This window comes from Peromyscus californicus, unplaced genomic scaffold, assembly GCF_007827085.1.
Source record: "Peromyscus californicus insignis strain IS unplaced genomic scaffold, ASM782708v3 Scaffold_3__1_contigs__length_106647218, whole genome shotgun sequence".
NCBI lineage: Eukaryota > Metazoa > Chordata > Mammalia > Rodentia > Cricetidae > Peromyscus > Peromyscus californicus.
In genome coordinates, this window is record NW_026294551.1 from 82,234,954 (window position 1) to 82,253,286 (window position 18,333).

An 18,333-nucleotide genomic window follows, 5' to 3' on the forward strand; every position below is an offset into this window, starting at 1 on the left:
ATTTCTGTACCATGTTTCTCTACGTAGTGACCTGTGGCTGGATGCCCGTTGATTCCACATCTTGGCTTTTGTGAGTAGTGCTGCAGTAAACCTACCTGTACAGATGCCTTCTCACACTGGTTTAATTGTCTTTGGATGTTTATGCACTAGGGAATTATTGGACCCTAGAGCAGTTCTGTTTCTAGTTTTATGAGGAACCTCCACATTATTGAGCATCACAGTGGTACTAGTTTGCATTATCAGGAACCTCAGATGTGAGTTACCCTTTCTCTACATCTTTGTTAGCACTTTTTTTTAAAAAAATCTTTTTAGTAATGCCCATTTTAATTGGGGAAAGACGGCATTTCACTGTGGTTTTGACTTAGATTTCCCTGATAATGGCACTTATAAAGGCCATCCCCAACAGCTCATGATTCCTAAGGTCTATTGGTAGGCAACATTCCCAGATGCCTTTTATTTTTAAAGTGTCCACCACCTTGACCGTCTTCAGATAAAGTCTTGATTATTTTCTAGGCACTAGGATTGTGATAGGTGCTGGAGCTTACAGTGATGAGTGACACTCTTACTTTTAAGACATTTTGGTCAGACTTTTCTTGTGACGGCTTGTTGATTATTAGGATATTCTGGGTGCTGTTCAAAGCTCTTGGGATTTACTAACTTATTTAAGTCACTTAGATCTGAAAGATATCTTGCCTTGCCTTTATGTGACAGATGGGGAAACTGAGGCAACTGGCAGTGAAGCTCTGGGAAGGTTCTTCTTGGAATCCTGGGACTTCTTAATGATAAACTGCTTTTACATATTGTCATTTCAGTGAAGTCAAAATCATTCCTCATAAAATAAAAAACTCTTTAATGAGACAAGCTCTGAGATTCCAGCCTGATATCAAATTCACTGCGTAGCTGAGGATGGCGTTGAACTTAATGATATTTCTGCTTCCCCCTCCCCAAATCTGGGATTATACGTATGCATCATCAAGTCTGGTTATGTGGTATTGAAGGGCATGCTCAGGACCTCATTTATACTTTGCTAGCACTCTAGCAAACTCTACTGCACTACACCCCTATCCCATGTCTTGTATTCTTATAACTCATATCTGTGTTAACTATAAGGTGTCCTTACTGAAATGTACACAGTATGGATATTACTTTAAAGTCTCACTGTCTGCTAATGGTAGCCAATAGCTACACAAGTCCATTGAGCACTTGAAATGTGCAAAGTGCAGATTGAATGCTGTTAAGGGTAAACAAAATACACGGCAGATTTCAAAGACTCTTATGGAAGAGATACAAAAATAAAAGTCTCATCAAAGTTTTATACTGGTTACATGTTGAAATAACAATATTTTGGATCTATTGGACTAAATAGAAGGACATTTTAAAAATTGATTTCCTGAGCGCTTACATTTTAATGTGCCTATTGGAATTATGTGAAGCTACATACGTGGCTCCCATTGTATTTCTGTGGAACAACACTGCTTTAGAATGCTGGAGATTCTTTCAGCTGGGGATGTATTTTTCTCTTTTAAATGCATGGGAAAAACCTTATTCAGTTTGGTATGAGGATCAGGTTCTTTTGATATGCTTCATTTAATTTGTATTTATTAATAGGGATTCCATCCATCGGATAGCCATGACTTGCCTCTTGTTTAGTGATTGTTGGAAACTAGTTAGAGGCAGCCAGAGTGAGATGAATCAAAGTTCTATTGTTGTAGGGGAACAAGGTCATCAACTTGAAATTAATCAACGGATTTCAAATCACCAGGAAGGGATATTTTACCCTCAGCTTTACAGTTTCAGCATGTAAATTGCTGTTTAGAGGAGAGCCTGTAAAATCAATCCAGCCTTTCTCCCTTCAGAAATTAAAAGCAATTTATTTTTATTTTTGGCAAATCTTGGAAAGCGCTTGTACATCCAACTTCTTCTTGACACCACGTGTGTTACATGGTTTTCAGACTTTTGAATAAAGAGGTGGAAAAATCAGTTGCTTTTGGGTCTCATAGGATTTGGAGGAGACTCCTCTGGTCCCTGTTAGGGAGCCCATCTGTCCCCACCTAATACATTTTCCTTTAAATGAGTCAGAAACTCCCAAGCTAAACTTGGCCAAAGGAGCACATATCATGTGGACTCCACCCAGAGCCTTATAAATCATCCCAGATCACACCAAACTTGGCCCCCAAACTGGGCACAGATTTTCCAATCTGGTCCTGGAGTTTGCCAGAAGGCAGGAGGACCACAGAGATGTGTGGGATGAATCTGGCTTCTGTCCCAACTTCTGTGGTTTGTCAAGCTCGTCTGGTCTGAGATTGAGTATACACACAGCCTTGTAGGTGAAAGACACTCGGCCACCTTGAAGGGTCTTTTCCTTCCAAGAAAACAGAAAACAACTCCACAAAGAGCTGTATCCTCCAGAAGATCCAAAGATGGCTCATCAGCGTTAAGCTTACACATCACAAGAGCCAATTGATTGCCCCGAGAGGTCTTCACAAGGGCAATATCATAATGATAACAAATCCAAGCAGGGTCCTGAAATGAATGAACTTTTCATTTATCCCTGAGAGATATGTAGGAGCTTTTTGGTGAACTGATTCTTAAGTACAACAAGAGTGTCTTTTGTTTGATTCTAGGGCAGGTTCTTTTAATATCTTTGTTGTTGTGCCTGTAGTTCTTAATGGGAATGAATAATAATGAATGGCATTGTTTAGCACTTGTTATCTTTGGGTCAGTGCAATTTATTCCCTAGCTTTCATTGAGGTGCACTATGCCATAGAGTATTTGTCTGATTTTGGTGGGGGTGGGGGGAACCAGGCAGGGTTGTTTACAATCTTGTAAGCACTACCCAGGACACTCAGCCTCAATAAGCTGACATCTCTATAAGGAGAGATCTTCATTCTCAATCTACTGTCTTTCTGCTTTTCCTAACACCATCAATTGTCATCTGAAAATGAAATAAAAGGATTTTTGGAAACAAAGGAACAAGCTTCCCAGAACTTCTTAAAATCAAGTCACTGCTTTTACAAAGAAAATTTTCTCTATCTGCCTAGGTGGCAGAGCAGTGGGGTAGGAGCTCCCTGTCTGCATATTTGAGCAGCTTACTCAAGCTCTGTGGGCCTCAGTTTCTTCATCTATAAAACAGAAACATGAAATAATAGGATATAATGAGGTATAGGACATTATCCTATAGAATTTAATGTTGCACAAATAAGAGAATACTGTGAACCGATTAGATTAGCATCATCTTTGGACTACAGTGAGTTATCCAATAGAAGGAGATGGATAGTTAGGGTGGAGGTGAAGGTCATCTTCCTCCATCTTAAACCTTTTCCATATAGTTGTTTACATAAACACTGTAAAAGAAAAACAGTACATGTGAGAGCCACTTCCGTGAGCATATTAAAAGTTTCTAAGAAAATCTTCTTTAAACACACTATTAGTTGAAGTCAAGGTCATGAATTTGTTCTCAAGTCTGTATTTTATTATTTCTGTTTCTTCTCTCTCTGTGTCTCTGTGTCTCTGTGTCTCTCTCTCTCTGTCTCTCTCTCTCTGTCTCTCTCTCTGTCTCTCTCTCTGTCTCTCTCTCTGTCTCTCTCTCTGTCTCTCTCTCTGTCTCTCTCTCTCTCTCTCTCTCTCTCTCTCTCTCTCTCTCTCTCTCGTGTGTGTGCGCGCGCGCGCGCGCGCAATATTAAGTGTTTTCCCTAATTATTCTTCACTTTCCTTTTTGAGATAGGGTCTCTCGCTAACTTGGATCTTGATGGTTGGCTAGGTTGAATGGCTGCTGAGCCCGGGAATCTTGCTGTTTCTGCCTCCCTGGGGCTGAGAAGATAGGTATTCTGCTGTACCAGTCTTTTAATGTGTGTTCTAAGGATTTGAACTCCAGGCCTCACGCTTGCACGGTAAGTACTTTACTGACTGAACCATCTCATTAGCCCTCAAACCAGTATTTTAAACAAGTAGAAATGGAGCAAAGTTCTTAGGACCGTATTCTTCAGACTGGGTTGTCTTGCCCAGCCTTAGTACAAAGGGAGGTGCTCAGTCTTACTGCAACTTGATATGCCATGCTTTGTTGATACCCATGGGAGGCCTGTCCCTCTTTGAACAGAAACAGAGGAGAAATGGATTGGGGGGACAGGAAATGGGAGGAGAGGAAGGAGAGGAAACTGTGGTTGGGTGGTACAATTAAATAAATAAATAAATAAAAGAAATGGAGCAAAACATTTTTAGTTTAAATGAATATTATCATAGCTTCTAGACTCTTCAGGTTCATTTTCAATATCTTAATTGATCAGATGTCTCCTGTACACACTCAAACATGCCCAGAGGAAATGAAGGCACTCTTGCACCTTTAGGACAATATTATCATTTGGACAGTCTTGTTTTTGGATACTGATGCTATCTACTTTACTATTAACATGGACTTGGACCCAGTTCTGTCCTTTGGAAAAGAAAACTCTTCATTATCCCACAGATAAGTGTTTTAAATATTTGAAGATGATTATTACCCTTTCTGGAATGTTTCTTTCTAGGCTGAACATATGCTGTTCTCTCAACATTTCCATATATGGCTGGAAACAGCCTGTAATCCAGAACCTCACATTCTAGGTTTCTATTGTTGTGTAATAAACCTAATAGGCTTAGTGGAGTCCAATGGTAGGGCACTTGCTTCAGATACACAAGACTCTTAGATTTGATCCCCAACTCAAAACAAAAACACTTACATTTTTATTTATTTATTTATTTGTGTGTGTGTGTGTGTGTGCGCGCGCGCGCGCGCGCGCGCGCCTATGCCATAGTATACACGTGGAGGGCAGAGTACAGTTTGCAAGAATCGATTCTTTCCTTTTACTATATAGATTCTGGGGATCAAACTTGTATTGTGAGTGAACACTGGTGGCAAGCACCATTACCTGCTGCTCCATCCTGTTGTTATATGTGCTATAAAGATATGTGGAATAATAATGCAATAATTACAGCTTGCAAATCTGGAGGCTGCCTGGATTCAGTTAGATGGATCTTGCTTCAGTCTTTATGAGGTCACTGTCAGATTGACAGTGGGCCTGGCTTGGCTTGGACTTGCTTTCCAAGACGGCTTTATCCTTCAACGTCTTTGGCCACTGGTCTGGGATGATTTGAATAACCAGTCTGGAAAAACTTGTGACCAGATAGGGGTCTACCTTTCTACAGGACCTCTTTATGTGATTTGGCTTCCTCATAGCATGGAAGTCTCAGGGAAACTGGACCTTTCACTTGGTAGGTAACTACCCTTATCAGAGAAGTGGAGGCTGCCAGTACTTTCAACTCTGGGCCCAGAGGCTGTTAGAGACCCTGCTGCATTTTACTGATCAGAGCTGTCATAGAGCCCGCTCAGATGCAAGGGGAAGGGATACAGGGTTGGTGGCATGGGAGCAGGAAAAAAAATTTATGAGCACCTGGCCCTTTGCTACAAGGCTTCCTGATGATGATGTCTAAAGTCACCTCTTCAAATGTGGCTGAAGGGTCTAATACAGGAAGTAGGACATTATAGCTTACCAGACAGGCTATTGCCGAGGCCAGGAGATTTTTTTTTTTCCATCTTGTGGCTGTTATTGCAATTTACAATCTCCTAATAGCTTTTCTAATAGCTGTCACCCACTGTGGGTGCCTATCCATCAGTCGCCTCACATCTGTATTTCATAAACTCTTGTTAGCCTCCTGTCTCATATTTGAATCAATTCCTTGGTGAATCAAAAGGCAGAATTTGACTTATACTAATGGAATTTTCCTCCTTTTGGTTTAAGCTGGCTATTGTGTAGACAGTAACTGTCTTCAGGACACACCCGAAAATTGAAAAGTGCAGTCATAGCTTGGACAGAGTATTGTAGCCTAACTTTCTCTTGCCAACCCACTGCAGCTAGAATGAGTCTCCATAGCACATATAGGTTTGTGTGTGTCAGATTTCTGTCACTGTGACAAAATATTTGATATAAACAACTTACAAGGAAGAAAGACTTATTTAAGTCAAGGCTGCAGAGGTTTCTCAGTCTGGGCTTGGTTGGCCTTGTTGAGTTTGATCTTGTGGCAAGGCAGAAAACCTTGGTGGGTGTATGCTGTGGAGAAAGTCAAGAGAGCAGGCAAGCAGCCTCAGGGTGAAAGGCAAGGAGACTGGAGGGGCTAAAAACTTCTATTGGGACTTGCCTCTTCAAGGTTCCATCATTTCCAAACAGGGCCAAGCTGGAGACCAGGCCTTTAATTTATGGTCCATTAGGGGACATTCCATGACGAAAATAGCAGAGGCCCAAAGTACGGTCCTCAACAAAAGGTTAGCATTTTGTGTGTGATTCCTAGGACTTCAAGATTCCCTTCAGCTTAGTTGCAGTTCCAATGTCACTTTGAAAGGCAGGCTGTGAGGATAACAGCATCATATTTCCCCATAACATTCTTAACTTGTTGATATCTTAGAATGTGATCTTAAAAAATTGATCCTACATCTGGTGAGTTGGCTCAGGGGATAATGACTCTTGTTACCAAGCCTGAAGACCCGAGTTCAAGCTCTGGAGCCCATGAAGTGGAGGGAGAGAACAGACTCTCACAAGTTGTCCACTGACCTCCACGCTGTGTTGTGCTGTGTGCATACACATTCCCTTTCCACTAAATACATGTAATAGAAATGAAACACAATCGATCATATTTCTAACACCATGTCTGAGTCTTCATATTAGTTTAAATTGGTTTTCCATAGGAAATTCTGTATATCTACAAATAATGACAATTCTTCCCTCTGATAGCTTGCATGCAGGCTTTCCTATTGACTTCTCTCTCTCTAGTTCAGCTCTGCACGATTGAGCCAGGGCTAGCTTCCAACTTGAAAGGAAACATTTTGGCCTTTCTTCCTTATATATTCGGTTTGCTGTAAGTTTCTGTTTTGAAATTATTTATCAGGTTAAGGAAGCACCTTTTTTTCTTTTCCATTTACTGCTTGTGTTTTATTTTTTATTGCATATTAACAAGTCATAGCTGAAATTTTGGGGTACAAAGTGATATGATTTATTTTCTTTTGAGACAAAGTCTCATTGTGTAGTTCAGGCTGGCCTGGCACTTGCTATGTGGCTTCAGACTGGCCTTGACCTGCCTGAGACCTAGGAACACAGATGTCCCCCACCACACCCACTTCTGATGTGATAATATCTGAATACAATGACCAAATCAGACCACTGAACCCTTTAAATCATCTTGTTACTTTAGATGCAATGCCTAAAAGCATATTTAATTGAAAACGTTTACTGACTGAACAGTTCTTAATTCTTTAATTGGTTATACGATAATTATAATAGAATGTCTCTATAGTTAAACTCATACTTTATTCTTTTATATTACTGGCTAATATTCTATTTTGAGATTAATAATAAATCAATGCCTACATGTTTGTTAATGGATATTTGAATTTATAAATCAAGAAAACCAGAACTGAAAAAAATCTGTCGGTACAAAACTTTTATAAAATCAGGTTCTTTTTCTGTGTCAGGATAGCTATCAAGTAAACTGATCAAAAAGTTAACAAGAACTACAACACTTTTTTTCTTTAATTATCTGTTTTAGTCAGTGCTAAATTTTGTAATATTTGTAACTAATAACCGAGATGAAGCCATTATGTTTTAAAAATAATTTCATTTTTATTTTTAATTATGTCTTTGTGTGGGTTTGTGCAGGAGTACAGTGTCTACAGAGGCCAGAAGAGGATGTCAGATCTCCTGGAGCTGGAGTTTGTGGTTGTCAGCTGCCCCATGTGGGTGCTGGGAACTGAACTCAGGACTTCTGTCAGAGTGGCATTTGTTCTTAATTGCTGAGCAACCCCTCAGCCCCACTTCTACACTTTTTACCAGTGATATTTGAAGTGTATTCTGTGGTCCAGCATTGTGTGTTTCTTGTTGAGATCAAGAGAACGTGAATTAAGTACTGTACTTAGAGACTTTTGCAGCAATCTGTCATGGTTGTGACCTATCAGTGAGTAAACATCAGTGGGCTCTTCCTGTTAGGAGAGTCCTGTTGGTGATGCCAAGCCAGCATGGTGAGTTACATGTACACAGCCATCACCATCAACCCTCAATGGGACAGAAACTAACAAAAACAGGTTTATCCTCCACCCGTATTACTTCAGAGACCCTTGATGGGAGAACAACTGTAAGTTGGTCAAGGGCAAGGACACACTCTATGTACATACATACACACTTGGAAGCTGTCAAGCTGTTGCTACACCCACGGCCTGTATCTGCTGTAACACTGCATCTGGACAGCTGTCCGAAACCTTGTTGAGTTTGAGAATCTTCCACCAGTCTCAAGCTAAATTCTGTTTCTGGAGACAATGCAGCTTTTTCCCCTTCAGGGATTTTCTCATCCCGGAGTATCAGAGGTGCCGTGGACAGTTCGTACAGCTGACAATCGCTTATGGACTCTGCGGCTTGCAGACAATGATCTATTTTTTAACAGTTATTTTAAGCCACCATATTCAAGCTTAGGTAGGGCTTAAGCTACCCTTTCTATCTAGAAATAATGCCTACTTTTAAAAATGTTTTCAGATTTTTCCATTTACTGATGCAGTTCTGAATTGAAAAGTGAGAACTCCGTGACTCTTTGATTCTCCTCTTTATTCACCAGGAGATGATTCTAAGTATTTTTATAACTGTTGCCAAACTTTGAGCCATCTTCTCTCTCCTTTCCACCTCTCTGTCTCTTCCTTCATTGCTTTCTGGTTTTTTTGTTTTTGTATTTTTAGAAATGGTCTCATAGTGGTGAAATTATTAAGGCCACTCTACGTAGTTAAAAGGAGATTTATTTAATGGTGTAACTTACAAATTAAGGGATATGTATGTCGCGGGGTCTGGGGAAGGTGTATCGCAGTCCAGCGGTGTTCTCTGGAGCTCTGCTTGGCCCACCTCCACCGTCCAGGGTCCCGAGAGAGCGCTGGCCCATCCAGATCTCGGGTCTCCAGGCGCCTCCCTTGGCCCCGCCTTGTAGGCGTGACAGTTGCCGAAGTCTCAGTGGGGGTTGGAACTTCCAGATCAAAGCTGGAATGGCTACCCACTACAGTCTCATGTAGCCCAGGCTGCCCTCAAACTCATGACAGAGCCAATAATGGCCTTAAACTCCCAATCTGCTTCCACTTGCCAAGTGATGGGATTAAACAAGTGCCCCAATCAAGTATGTCTGTGCCTCTTTTCCTTTGCTTTCCATAGGGTCTCTTGTGGCTCAGGTTGGCCTTAAATGTCTGATCCTCCTGCTTCTGTCTCCTGAGTGCTGGAGGGATTATAGGCATGCGCACCTGGTTTACATGGATGTTTTTATTCTACGACTTCAACTCAGGGTGTTGTGAATGCCAGGCAAGCCCTCTCCCAACGGAGCTGTACTCTCAGGTTTGTGCCTATCATTCTGCTTAACTTTATTCGTTTAATGCCGTAACTTGTTCTTTCACGGTGAGAACTGACAGGAAAAGGCTACCTCATTCTGGGATGGCAGCTGAGTGTGAGGTTGAAGGAATAAACAATGTCTGCCCTTACACTTGCGAATACTTAGTTTTCCTGTCTGGTCTGAGCCTAACTATATAGACCAATCATGTTCTGAATGTTAATGCAGATAATACGTTTTTACATTCATGCAAATTACACTGTGCTAAAGGGACTAAAGGGAACCAGCTTGGCCCTGAAGGAAAAAAACAGAGGCAGCAATTTCAAAGGCACTCTAACAACAATACTAAAATAAAATTAATTAACTCCCCTTTAAACAAATTCTTTTAAGTTTTCATGGCAATTTGATTGTGCGTGAAAATCCTTGGCGTGCCTTCTGCAGGAAAGGCAGCCATTCACTGTGAACTTTAAAGTTAAGAGGCAGAGGAGAGAATTGTAAGGAGAAAAAGAGAGTGCTGTTGACCCTGGGCAGAGTATAGTTGTATGGCTTGTGCTAAAAGGCCCTTTGGAACAAGCTGAACCCTCTAATGCACTGGTGGGTCTCAAATTCTTTGACAAACCTCTATCTCCAAAGATATTTGCATTATGATTTATAACAGTAGCAGAATTACAGTTATGAGGTAGCAGAAAAAAAATAATTTTGTGCTTAGGGGTCACCACATGAGGAACTGTATTAAGGGGCCACAGCATTAGGAAGGTTGAGATCCACGGCTGTAGTGTTGATTCCATTGTAAATTTCCTTACAGAGCCTCAAGAGTTAGTCTGGAGAAGAGAAAATCTCTAGCTGTCTCCAGGCATACAGTGAGTGTTTGTGGACTATATGTGCTCAGCAGGAGGCTGAGGAGGGGCTGAGTTCTCATGTTCAGTGTTTCTGGGAACATGAGTCCTGAGGACTGACCGGATCATGAAAAGCCAGGGATGTACTAATAATCCCTGTCAACCCATATTTAATTCAAAATTAAATTCTCTATATTCCCAATGGTTATTTGGTTCTTCTCTTTGTTTGTTTGTTTTCCAGACAGGGTTTTGCTATACAGTCAGGGCTGGTCTTAAGTCATAATGTACTTCCGGTGAGCCCCAAACTCATGAAAATTTTTAGCTCCCTGAGTGTTCAGATTTATAGCCATGAGTCACCTTGCTTAGTAAAAATAGATATCATCACTCAGAGAAATTATTTTAAAATATTTTTATTTATTTATCTGTTTATCTGTTTGTTTATTTATTTATTTATTTTTGAGACAGGTCTCCATTTGGTGCCATGGTTAGCCTTTGTGATCCTCCTTCTTTATCCTTCTGAGTGGCTGGGATGACAGGTGTCTGGTACCGCACTAGGACTGGAGAAGTTGCTTTTGAGGGATTCTATGGTCATGTACGAGGGTGTCAGTGTCCAGCAGACACAGAAGAGGAAAGCATAGATTCCTAGCCTTTGGATAAAGTTTACCAATCTTCTTTCATATTGATTCAGATCTTCTGACAGATAATGATGTCCTGGAAAGCTAACTCATAACTTTGGAAATGATGAAATACAATGCAATGGGCCAAGCATCGGAGGATCTGAGGCCTATTTATTTGTGGCTGTTTAATTGCTTTTATATCTTTGGCAAGAAAGTCTGACTAGGCTTTGTCTGGAAAAAATCAGAACGATGATATTAGCACTAGTTATTTTGCAAGCTTGTTACAGGATGAAATGAAACAAATGAAAGTGTTTTATACCCTGCTGTTATGCCATGAGTAAGTCTCATTATTAACTGATGGCTGTAAATGTTCTCAAACTTTAGAGTGTGGATAAGAATCACTTGTGGTGCTTGCTAAGAAAGTCTATTTCCAGCAATCCAAAAATAAAGCACCAAAAGCCTGCATACCGTTCCCACTCCACAACTCCTGGAAATTCTAAATAAAATATAGTCATAATCACTCTTAATGAAAGACTGAACTCATGCACAATAAAGGAACATTCCCGTGGTTGGAAGCTGTGATGGAGAGCAATGACATAGAGAGGTAACTGAATGTTAAGACCATCTGCTCTGGGGGATAAGCGGAGTCCTGCATTTGAGACTAGAAAGGGATGTGTGGTATGATTTGAAGGTGACCTTGGTGGGGAATGGGAGGTGAGATCACCCAGATGTCAGTCTCCTATGTAGCTTTCATTCTTATGCAGACTGGAAGAAACATGTACCATTGAATGAGGAAGTGATTTAGAGCTATCCTGATTTGAGTTCTGCCAGCTTGCCCTTTTGTGATGTCACATTCCTTAATTCATCCTCAAATACAGAAGCCCTGGCACGAACTCTGAGTACTTGGATTAATGGAACTGAGGCATGGAGGAAAAAAGCCAAGATAAATTTCCCTTAAGGGCTGCCATCTCCACTAGTATCTCTGGGTTCCAGGTATAAAGCCCAGTTATCACTGGTTCTAGTTCTCAAAACCACCTTTAACAAGCTCCAGCAGAAATACAATCCTCCAATCACTGTAGACACCGAAAGTGAAAGCTACAGACAGGAAGTATGGTCAAATGTTTGAAGAGCCTTGATTCTCATGGTTTACTTTTATTCCAACAAATCAAAATATTTGAGGATGCAAGGTTAGGAATATGTACTTTTTACCCCCCCCCCCCTTTTCTTCTTTCATCCTCCTTTTTTTTTTCATTTTTTGAGATAGTGTCTTGCTATGTCTGGCTGTATTGGAACTCACTATGTAGACTAAAGCACGGAGATATACCTGCCTCTGCCTCCTGAGTGCTGGGGTGTGTACTACTGTGCCTGGCCAGGGATCTTTAACACACTCTGGAGAGGAGTAAGATACAGAGGCTGCTGGAAGACCATTGGGAGATTCAGTTTTGCCATTTTCTCAAAATTTTTCAGAGTTAGGACAGAGATGGTGACTGTGCGATCTATCCTCTTTCTTTATTGAAAACCTGTAGTCACTGCTCCAGAGGGCTTTTGCCCTTCAGAGGAGTGGCAGGGAAGGGACAGGGTTAGATGGGGGTTACAAGGGAACAGTCGCTGGGAAGCTTTCAGCCTGGGTTTCCCATCTTCCCGTTCTTTGGTGCCATTTTATGTATTGAATCGATCATGAGAAGGGCTTGCTTTTGAAAAGCCCATGTAGGGAAGAGTTGTTTTTCCTGTCTTGGAGCTGTTCAGCCATCTGTCCCAATTTCTTCCTGGTTTCCTGTTATTTTCATTCTGCCTTTTAGAAAGATTAACATGCGGTGCAAGCACATATTCTATTAAGCTTGTCTCCTCACTACTTTATCTCATTAACTGCTTGATCACTGTGAGTAAAAATAATCTTCCATTAAGTCACAACTTCAAACGTGCCTGAGACTCAGATCAAGTAAGCCTTCAACAGCTTTAAAAAAAAAAGAACTCTTTAAATCTGAGAGGTTCACTTCAAAGGCAAACCGATGGTGTTCTCAGCCCAACTGACAGGTAAATAGTCATTTGTAACTAAAGATACGCAAGTGTGGAAGTATGGCTCACTCTGGAGTTTATAGTTTTTTTTTTTTTAACTCTACTAGTTAAAACAGTTTAGAGCTTGTCTCTGAGAAGGGTTGGATACCACAACATCCCACACATAGGTGGGTCGTATCCTTAAGCAAACACCCAGCTTTTTGTTCTGTTCCACTCTAGTCATTCTTTTATTTTCTGCATCCCTATACTTTCTTCAGCAATATACACATTATGCAAAAAACAGTGAATAGTTAAGTATTATTTGTTTCGATTCTTTACTGGCCTAGCCTTTGGTTACCCAGGTAACTCTCCTTCTCTGTGTTGGTGAGCTTTCCCTCACTCTAGCAAATAGCTGAGATACTCAGCTTATAAGGGAGAAAGTCTTACTATTTTGATTCATGGTTTGGGAGGATGTAGTATATGATCAGGCAGACCCATTGCTGGGACAGGGCAGGGTATCATGTTGGGAACCTGTGGCATAGTGGTATAGTGATGTTGACACTGCTTATCTTAGGAAGTGAGAGGAAAAAGAAGGTGCCTGGGTCCCACCATTTTTGAGGTCATGTTGCCAATGACTTGAAGACCTCCCATGAGGCCCCACCTCCTAAGTTTCCACTATGCCCTCATAGTGCCACATTAGTGAACAAGACTTGGGTCTATGGGGAACACTGAAGATCCAAAGTGTGAGATTCTTCTTTCATGTCTCAGTTTAGAACTACTTGACTTGGGAAACTCCCCTGACTTCCCCGACTTACCTGTTTCCCAAACAAGGCTTTCCAGGTGTAGTGGAATTCTTCTAGCCATGAGTCACCATTATGTCTTTTTATTTCTGTGTGTTATTTTGATTGTCCCACTAGACCATGAATTGAATAATGGTAGGGTCTGTGTATTTCCAAAGTGTAGCATGATGCCTGACACACAGTCCTTTGTGAACTTTAGATGAATATATTTTCAGGACTCTAAAATATTCCATTGCAATATTATAAACTATTGCTTGGTTATTGTTATGGCTTGAAAGCCAAATGTCCACCGTAGGCTCATGTGTTTGAATACTTGGGCCCTGTTGGCGGTGCTATTTTGGGAGGTTGAGGAACCTTAAGGAGTTAGGGCCTGGAAGGAGGAGGACTGTTGTTGGGAATTGGGTCTTGAAGTTTGTAGTTTGGTTCTGCTTCTGGCCTGAGTTCTGTACTTTCTGGTCTGCCAAGATGTGAATCAGCCACAAGGCAAACTCCTACTACCATAGACCAAGCATTCAGCTGCCATGCTTTCCCATCATGATGCTCCAAACCCTCTAGACCGTAAGTCTAAACAAACCTTTTCATTCTTACATTGCTTCTGTTAGATGCTACGTCATAGTGACAAGAGAAGTAGCTAATACAATCAGGTATTGTTTACCATTGCAATTCTTTGTTGGCCGATAAAGTGGGCTAATGGGCACCTTGGAAGGAAACAACTTTCCCACATCCTTGTTTCTTTAGGGAAGTTCCTAGGAAGATAATCAATAGACAGTATACATCAATCTTTTAGATACTCTCTGAATTTCACAAAGGTACCAATTATTTCTGAGTTTGTAGCAGCAGATGAAGGTGACAATTTCTCCATGTCACTAGTGAAGTTGTTACAGTGGTTTGTCATCAGTTTCTATGTTTTTTTTTTCCTGTAAATTACTGTTACTAATAGTCCCCATCACCTTTTTACTTGAACACGTCTTTCAGTATATGTAACAATTCTGTAAATTAAGGGTTTTGTTCAATCATCTCATATATATGCAAATATACATATTTCTAGTTTGTAGACCTACATTTTTAAAAATCAGTTGATATTGTGTGTTTTCACAAATAAAAAGTCTTTGTCTTTTCCCATTTTGTTCTTTGTCATTTAATTATTTATTTATTGGTTTTTCCAGATAGAGCTTCTTTGTGTAGCCCTGGCTTTCCTAGAACTCACTCTATAAACCAAGCTAGCCTTGAACTCAAAGATCTGCCTAAGTCTGCCTCCTGAGTGCTGGGATTAAAGGCACGCACCACCACTGTCCAGCTGTCTTTTAAATTTAGTTTCCTATACTAAGATTATAGAAATAATAGCTCAGAAAAAAACAAAGAGAGTATATATATATATATATATATATATATATATATATAGAGAGAGAGAGAGAGAGAGAGAGAGAGAGAGAGAGAGTAAAATAATTAGATGAATCTGTAACATATGCTCATGAATTGTCAATTTCATAGAAGGATGAAAGCTACTTTCATATAACACCTTACTTAAAAATATATTCCAAACTTAAGATATACAAAAGAATTAGAAGAAAATACTCAGTACATACGTGTATAGGAGTCAGTGTGTATACAGTTACAAGGCTGACCCCTCTACATTGGATAACCAATGTTATGTATGTAACAATAAAAATCAAAGAAAGATGCTGTGAACTTGAGAGCGTGAGAGGCATGGAGGGGGTTTGAGGGAGGGTGGCTTGGAGAGACGGGAGGAAGGACAGAAGGGAAAAGTGATATAATTCTGTTTCAATTAAAAATATATTGAAATGAATATGAGTATAAGAATTACTATGGCTGAAAAAAATTCCTTACTGTTTACAGCTTTGGATATATATTTATATATTTATATATTTTAAATCAGAAACTGCCCAAGTGGTTTGGTATTGAGTGGGAGATTTAAATTCTTGGTCTCTGAACTTTGTCTTTTTTCTGAATGTCATAACAATGCTTCTGTGACTTAAAAGGCAATAATTAGTATAGTGACGAGATAAGAACTGGCTTGGATTTAGAGGGACAGTGTCCAGACTTGGTTTCATTTCATCCCATAACTACCTTGGGAGATACTGTCCTTACCTGCAAAGTAGATAGCAAAATCCTTGCACTATCACTCCACAGAGCTGTTTTGAAGAATAAATCAAGTAATGACAAACATAATGTGTTTTTGAAGACTGCCATTGTTTTAGTTTGCTCTCTTCTTGCTTTAATAAGCATCATGACCAAAAGCAAGTTGGAAGAGGAAAGGGCTAATTTGGCTTACGTTTCCAGATCACAAACTATTATTGAGGGAAGTCAAGCCGGAACTGAAGCAGAAACCATGGAGGATGCTGCTTTCTGTTCGTGCTCAGATAGTTTTCTTATATAGCCCAGGCTTATCTGCCTACGGATGGTGCTGCCCACAGTGGGCTGGGTCTTCCCACACCAATCATCATTTGAAGAGAGTCTCTGGAAGATATGGCTATAGGCCAATTTGATGAAGCGAATTTTCAGTGGAAGGTCCTTCCCTCTTCCCAGATGACTCTAGCTCATATCAGCTTGGCACTGAAAACTCACCATGCAGCTGTTAACACAATATCAGCCCAGGATCTGTTATACCATCAGCTCCTTTCTACTTCTCCTTCAGAACTGTTTTTCAAAGAACATTTTTGTTTCTGGTTTTATTCTGAAAATGGCTAGCACAATAGATTTACTTAATAGATTATATATTGTGATCATTAAGGGCCCTGACTCTGGAGTTACAGTGAGTTTAGTTTGAACCAAGTTTCTGTCATTCACATCATTGTGATCTTGGAAATATTATTTAACTCTTTGGTGTTTCAATTTTCCCATCTTTGGAGAGAAAAATAATAACAACTATGCCAATAATCAGGGCTCTTTGGTTATGTCAGCAACTTTTGCTGAAGCAAAAGAGAGTGTGGTAGCTAATCCTCTTCAGTATCTATATTTGCACAGACATCTCCACATGTCTGCTGTGGAATAATGCTTTTGTACATTAGCATTATTGTTTAATGTGTAATGGTTTAATAAAATGCTGATTGGCCAGTAGCCAGAGAGGAAGTATAGGTAGGATAAGCAGACAAGGAGAATTCTGGGAAGAGGAAGGCTGAATCAGGGGACGCCAGCCCGCCATCCAGCATGTAATGACACACAGGTAAAGCCACGGGAACACGTGTCGACATATAGATTAACAGAAATGGGCTGAGTTTAAGTGTCAGAGCTAGTCAGTAGCAGGCCTGAGCTAATGGCTGAGCAGTTTTAATTAATATAAGCCTCTGTGTGTTTACTTGGGGGACGCTAGTGGGAGAGATTTGTCCCAACTGCCGGCAGGCTGGGACACAGAAAAACTTCTACTACATATGTCTATAATTTAATGATGCTCTCACAAGTAGTTAGGATGGGAACTATCCAGAGACTCACATGTGATCTGTTCCCTTTCTTTGATTTGCTTCTTTTAGGCTCAATCATTTATTGCAAACAGGGATTGGATATGTTGAGGATAATGGTATTTCATTGCCACCAGGTTCTCTAATTTAAAATTAAATGCTTCATTGGCTTAAAGAAATCATGATGTGGGGTTGAAGAGGTGGATTAGGGGTTAGGAGTGCTTACTGCTCTTCCAGAGGTCTGAGCACCCATATTGGGCATCTCACAACCATCTGTAACACACACACATATGAGGGCACACACAAACACACACAAAATCATGATGTTTTACTTAATACTAAAGGTCCTGGGTTTGATTCTCAGCAATGAAAAAATTAAAAAGTATAAGGAAATAATGTGATTGATTGTACCTGGGCCATATCACTGCTCTGGACCTGTAGTGCCATGAATAGTATTGGTCATTTAAATCTTATTATGTTGCCTAGTCCTGACCAAATGGCATTAGGAGTGTCCCTTATCCCACTGTCATGTGACTAAAGAATGGATGCAGTGGCTTCCTGGAGGAATGGATGGTACAAGCTGCATTCATGGTCAGAAATAGCTGATGTAAAACTTTTTTGTGCCATTGCCTGATACATTGTAAGTATTAAAATTTTTAGGAAGAAAAAGAAAACAGCTAGGCTTTGTTATTTATAGGATGGTATTTGATCCTGGGCATCTCAGAGTTGCCTTCAGAACTGTAGTAGTTAAACAGCCTTTGAAGGAGTTTATTGTAAACATCAAGGAAAGATCTCCAGCAGGCCACACCATAAGAGGATTAGGGGAGAGGAAGGAAGGCCCTTTCTTCTCACCTGGAGCTAGTCATGATAAATGCTCACTTCAGTGGCGGCTGCAGGAACACCATCTTGAGTCCCTGACCTCTCTTCTACTCAGAGGATGCATCTTGAATATGATTTAAGTGACATCAGACAGAGACTCCTTTCTGGTTCTTCCCATTGGTTATTCGGATATTCTCAGACTTTCGTTCTTTGTTCCTGCTGGGGCTTAGGTTTGCCTTAGTTTGGACTTTTCCTTTCTTGCTGTCTTTAGTTACAGAGATGAAGTTCAATATCAACATGCAGGGAATGGAGTTTAGTTTAGTTTTTCGGTGTGTGTTATGTTGTTGAAACTGAAAAGCAGGGGCTAAACCTTTTGACTAGAATCATGGGAATGCTTTTCTTATAAGCACCATCAACTTAGAGTTGAGCCTTCCAACTGGCATCCATCATCACAGCAAGCAGGCAAACCCATTGCAAT